Genomic DNA, 6,772 nt, shown 5'->3' with positions numbered 1-6,772 from the left:
TATGATATCAATTGTTAGTCCAAATAAAAAAGGTATCACCTAATACTGAAGAACTCATTTATTCTGCACTATAATGTATATATACTCACCTGTCAATCTACACACATTCTCAATATTCCTGAATTTCTACAATATGGTGCTTGATACAACAGATACATAGGTGACCTGGTTTGTCTAGGGACAGGACCTGAACAATATATATATAACAACATTTATATAGCGCCCGCTGCACCCCCAACTGGAACAATCTACCGGAGACTCACAGCCGCCACCAATCCACGTTTTTTCAAAACTAAAGCGGTCTCACATTTTAATCTGGTCTGTAACTGTTACATACGCCTATAACATATTATCTTACTGTGCATGCAATGTTTTGCATATAATGTATAACCCTGTTCATTTCATGTAACCATGTATTTGTCATCATAACTCTGTGCCCAGGACATACTTGAAAACGAGAGGTAACTCTCAATGTATTACTTCCTGGTAAAACATTTTTATAAATAAATAATAGTTAGTAAAATAATGGTGGGGTTACATATGGAACATTTCAGTAAAGATTCAATAGAGTAATTGTTAAAATGTCTGTGGTGGGCAGCGGTGGGAACATTATGGTTGGCTATGGGTTAAGTGCATTGAGGTCTTGCTTGGTAGGTCTCTGTCTTGTCAGTGGCATGGTGATGAATCCAACAGTGGGGGCGATTGGATCAGTGAGGTGGGTGAATGTTTCTTTTTGGAGAGACTTTAGGAAGGGGTAAGGGTAGGGGGGAGGGATCATGGGTGTTCGGGGGAGGGGGTTCTATCTATCTTTGATAGTTTATTGACACGTTGAATGCTTAACCAACTCGGACTAAAATTAAAGGGACTTGGCTTGGAGATTGCATACACAGGTCAACAAAGCCATTAACGCCTGTATTTATCATAAACTTACTGACGCAAACACCACCTCACACAGGTTCAGCCCACTATCACTGAACAGGAGTCTTCCTTCTCCCAGATGGTTTGTCACAAGGATAACGACCTTCTCTCCAGGGACAAAGCTCACCACGATGGTCTGGAAATATTTACAGAGCGGTTATAAAACCTTTGGTAATTCATGGATGTATTGCAGAAGCTACAACATTGAATCACTCGGACTTGCCGAAGTCCTAATAACACACAATATTAGTACTAGCTCTTACCGACAGGGGTACTCAACCCCACCAACCGGTCAGGTTTTAAGGATATCCCTCAGCACAGGGGGCTCAAACAGTCCCTGCTTCAGCACAGGTGATGCAGTCTTTGACTAAGCCGCCTGTGCTGAAGCAGAGAAGTCCTTAAAACCTGACCTGTTGGGGTCTTGAGAACTGGAGTTGAGCGCCCTGCTCTACGATATCTATAACTATAAAGAATTCTGCGATGAAACACTGGGACATTTGTCTTGCCGACCGTAGACACACACAACACACACACACACAACGCACACATACAACGCACACATACAACACACTGAATTTCAAAAGTGGGAGAAGTGGACATGTGGGTCCTTACCGAGCCAGTTGATAAATACACCTTCCTTACCCCCCAAACCAGGTGTTAGGAAATGCTGGGAGTGCATCACTTGCCTCATCACAGCGTTAAACATGAGATATATAAATGATCTGTAGGTCTCCGGACGAGACACCCTGGAGCAATGGGATCTTGTGGGGTTTTTTATTCTCTGTTGCCACCACTCGTGGGGCTTTTTTTGCATCTTTCCCCCTTTCTATGCCACATACTACTATTAATAATACTCAACTCCAGTCAAGACCCCCGCAACAGGTCGTTTTTAGGATATCCCTGCTTCAGCATAGGTGGCTCAATCAAAGAGCCTGCTGCAGCATAGGTAGCTCCCTCAAAGACTGAGCCACCTGTGCTGAAGCAAGGATATCCTGAAAATCTGACCTGTGGCGGGGAGGGGGTTCTTGAGCATCCCTGCTTTAACGGTTTACATAGCAGGGGCGCTTTTGCAGCTGTAACCGCTCTCAGATGTATGAACCAGTTAGCGATGAGACACCTAGGGACAATGCCGTTCTGAGCTGGCATCTGCCGGTGGCATACAGTGAAATACTAGTGATCTGACCTTCCTTTATCTTGTACCCCATACTCTGGTGCTGGGAACATTGTGTGTGCGGACGCACAGCTGTACTCTACCCTCTGCGGTGACCACCTGAGGAACTGATCCTATGCCCCATCTTTGAGTCACTGCAGACAGGCATTTCTTGCTGCCTTTCAAGTCACTGACATGACCATATATGAGGCGTCACTTTTCATTCCCTTTATTACTGGAGCAGCGCTCTAAAGTGTGAATGCGCTAAATCTTGTTGTGTGTATAAATACGTGTGTACACACACACACTGGAGTGTGAAGGCACTAATCTTGTGTGTGTATAAATACGTGTGTGTGTGTGCGCACGCAAGTGTACACACACTGGAGTGTGAAGGCACTAATCTTGTGTGTATATAAATACGTGTGTGTGCGCACGCACGTGTACACACACTGGAGTGTGAAGGCACTAATCTTGTGTGTATAAATACGTGTGGCGCTAATCTTGGTGTATATGTATCAAAGCTGCAGTTCCATTGCAACACACTGGTAATAGCATTAGTACAACTTTGACACATAATACTCACCACCTATACGCAAGATATATAAAAAAAAAAAAAGTAGCAGCACGACAGGAATGGCATCGAAATATACGCAAGCGCTCTGTTTCAGAGGGTACAACCTCCCTTAATCCAGTGCCTGCGCCCCCTGAAACATGGTGCTGCCAACAGTTCTTCTTGAGAAAGCAGCAGATTGCAGGAGGCTGTGTAAAGGCGACAGCACGGGGAGACCAAATGGAACGTTGGCTTACACCAATAACCATGTATACAAATACGTTAACAATATAAGTATAATATACACGCAGTCTTATGCACGTTATTTGTATGTAGACGCATGTTACCAATGTTTCGTAAAAAAAAAAAGATCCTTTCAACCGCTCAGGGACAACTTACTGTATAAAGTAAAGATTTATTCTTCCCGGGTCCTGCGAATTCCACTTACCACTTATTTATTTCTACACCGTGAAATAAAACTACCTACTAATTACCCGAGAAGTTCTGTTATTTTATCCATCTGCTTACCTGGGGTAACACCTTGGCATTAAGTGAAATAATCCATTGTACACGCGTCACATCTCATCCCACATAATATTCAGCTAGATACTGTATATATTGTTTACCACATTGCCTCGTGTTTGTTTATACTAATTGCACTATGGTCATTAACAGAAAGAGTACAATATTTCTCAGACTAGCATGATTACACAGGACACAGAAAATGTAAATAAATTCACGCTGCACAACGTACAGATATGTAATATTTCTGTTACAATTATATTTTCCCAACAAATAATTATTTTCCTGCAATGTCATTCTGTTACAGCAATACTGTTTCATTTTGGTATTTAAATAATGTTAATTTACTTGAAATAAATCCCCAACAAACATACTGCTTTGTCATTAAGCGCTCAGTAACGAAGGATGTTAGAGCATCAATGAATATTCCATCAATTAAAAGGAATATTTAGTCAAGTTAAGAGCAAAATTAAATGAAGGAAGAAAAAAAAAAAAAAATGAAGAGGGGAATATTAACAAATATGACATTTATTTGGAGGAATTAATGACCGTAGCATCCTAAGATTGAATATGACGAAGTTGAAGATAATGGACTGGAGGAGTGTAAACAACTTTTAATGTAACAGGCTGATAATACAAGAAGCCGGCGCAGTGGCAGGACCTGCGCAGCACGCGGGGAGGAGCCTGCAGTCACATGACGCCGGAGGAATGTAGCAGGGAGCGGCAACCAGGCAGCATCAGTCCCTCTTCTTATACGACTCCATGTTGGAGAGTACCCATCCAGACGGGATCATAAAACAGACCACAAACGCAGAGAACCCGACCAGGGCTTCCTGAAGGGGAGGGAGAGAGAACAAGTCAGCTTGTGGGGGATTTCTAGCTCTCCTGTCACCCCACTCATCACTCCCTCTCACCCATAACCGTGTGTACACAGTTTATAGATCTACATCACATAAGACACATACCTATGTAATCTATATATAAACACAGCAATGTATAACTTCTGTTCATTTAATGTTACCATGTATTGGCACCATAACTGTGACCAGTACAGACTTAAAAACAAGCAGTAACTCAACATATTACTTCCTGTTAAAACTATATTTTTTTTTAAATAAAATGGCAACCGCCCACAAGACTACTAGTGGGGAATAATTCAATGTAAATGACTAACGTTTCAGTTCACCCTCAGGGCTCTCTCCAGATACCTTTCTCAGATCAAAACGTTGATGGTTTGAGTTCAGGAAGTGTCTATATACCCGACTCTATAACCTCCCTCGTCAGCTAGCAATGATTTTCTCCTAGATAATTAGTATGGAGATGGCTGGTGAGGATAGGGGCGTACGAGTTATATATCCGGCTCGCTGGTTAAACAGCCTCTACCTTGAATGGAATCATTCAGTACCGGCCGATTCCTGCCAGTGTCGCTTTTATCCGCTCACTTCACCTTGGTTACACCTGGAGAGCCGCCTTCCTATTCATCTTATAAACCCTGTGCCAATACCAATTACTTACAAACTACACCAACAGTATGATTATATACACGCAGTATGTAACGATATGATCACACACGTATCAACGTGTGTATATACATACACACCATATGCACCAATTGTACTGTATACACATCTCTGATGAAGGTGCTTGCACTGAAACGTTGGATCGCTATGACTGTTAAGTCATTAAAATGACTTTTTGCATTAATGTGTTTGCATTGCTTTTTGGTGTGCATGTCTCCTCCCTGCTTACTGTACACACACACACACACACACACACACACACACACACACACACACACACACACACACACACACACACACACGTACCAATTGACAGACCACACCCACCAATAAATAAAAAAAATACATATATACACACACACACACACACACGTACCAATTGTACTGTGTACACACAAACATATATATATATACACATATACACATACATACACACATATCTGCCCAAGACATGTGAATGTGCTCACAAGTTTGCTATATACACAAACGATCAGAGGCACCACTCCTATAGGTAAGATAAGTAATGTTGGTGCTTATACAACACCCCTGTGTACCATAAAGAGCACTACTGTATATAGAATAGGCACTCAATATAAATACACAATCTTTACTTAACCCGTGTTACTGTTCCCAGGGGATCCTCTCGTACATATATACACTCCCTGTATACTAATCTTATTACATAATGTGTGTTATGTACTATACTTTGTTTTACTGTACGTACTGATATACATACAATATACACGTTGTATATGAACCAATTAGAGTATTATATCTAGATGCATATGTACGAATTATTGTACTATACATATGCATTATATATCAACCTGTATATTACATACAGTAATGTGCGCAGTATACAAATGTATATGTGAGATATATATATATATATATGAGTCTGCCGTCTCACCCCGGTGCTCATGGGGTTCCGGGCAGGTTTGGAAGTGATACCCCTCTTGGAAGCGGCGGTTGTGGCGGCCCGCGCCAGCCCCGGGAGCCGGAGCACACGTGTAAGAACAGAAGACATAATGTGTCACCTCCAGCAGCAAGGTCAGACTAAAAGGGGGCGGGACATGTGCCGCGATTTATATACCCAGTCAGCGCACACACCCCCGACACGTGACGAAGGCTGAAGCCGGCAGCAGGGAAACAAGGTTGCTACCTCACAGATGGCATTCTGAAAGCCAGAGCGAGGGCTGAACCGCATAGAGGGGAAAGTATTATATTCATAAAACTTTATTCATATAAGAGACAATGTACACCGAGCAGGGCATGATGATCATGGATACATAGATACACAGAGATAGATAGATACACAGAGATAGGTACAAAGAGATAGATAGATTAGATAGATACTCAGAGATAGATAGGTACACATAGATAGATAAATACACAAGGATAGATAGATACACAGTGATACTGTAGGGATAGATAGATAGATAGATAGGTAGATAGGTAGATAGGTAGATAGGTACATACACACACATTCCCAGTAAGCTCAAACCCCACCACATTGTATATATATAATGTGGTGGGGTTTGAGCTTACTGGGAATGTGTGTGTATGTACCTATCTACCTGTGTGTCTATCTATCTATCTATATATATATAATCCACACAAAGCCAGTCAGCACACTAATTTACAGCATAAAGCAGCAGATGCTAGTCCCATAGAAATCCACACAGCAACTTAACCAGCCCAAAGACCAGTAAAGCAGACAGCAAACTGCAAGAGGTAATCCAAAAGTAATTGTATTGAAACAACAGTTACACCATAGCCAACGTTTCGGTCCCACAGGGAGACCTTCCTCAGGGCCATGCGGTGGTGGCGGCCCACGCACGGCCCTGAGGAAGGTCTTACTTTTGGATTACCTCTTGCAGTTTGCTATCTCCTTTACTGGTCTTTGGGCTGGTTAAGTTGCTATATATACACGAAGCCAGTCAGCACACTAGTATAAGGCATAAAACAGATGCTCATCCCATAGGAATCCAAAAGACATAATTACCAGCCCAAAGACCAGTAAAAAGAGACAGCACACTGCATAAAGTAGTCCAGAAACCGCTGCGGTGTAACTTTTGTGTCAATACAACTGTTTCTGGACTACTTTATGCA

The 6,772-nt window shown here is 42.1% G+C and overlaps 1 long non-coding RNA gene across 1 annotated transcript; it reads right to left on the bottom strand.

Annotated features, from left to right (window-relative positions):
- Positions 1-3,739: 3,739 nt before the first annotated feature.
- On the bottom strand, positions 3,740-5,892 carry LOC142465746 (uncharacterized). Its single transcript, XR_012787965.1, has 2 exons — positions 5,571-5,892; positions 3,740-3,973 (listed from the first exon to the last, which is right to left on the bottom strand). It is a non-coding gene; the product is annotated as an uncharacterized LOC142465746 (long non-coding RNA).
- Positions 5,893-6,772: the final 880 nt, after the last annotated feature.

This window comes from Ascaphus truei, chromosome 14 (genome assembly GCF_040206685.1).
Source record: "Ascaphus truei isolate aAscTru1 chromosome 14, aAscTru1.hap1, whole genome shotgun sequence".
Lineage (NCBI taxonomy): Eukaryota > Metazoa > Chordata > Amphibia > Anura > Ascaphidae > Ascaphus > Ascaphus truei.
Note: the sequence above shows the minus strand (reverse complement) of the source record. Positions and strands in the feature narration are given on the sequence as shown.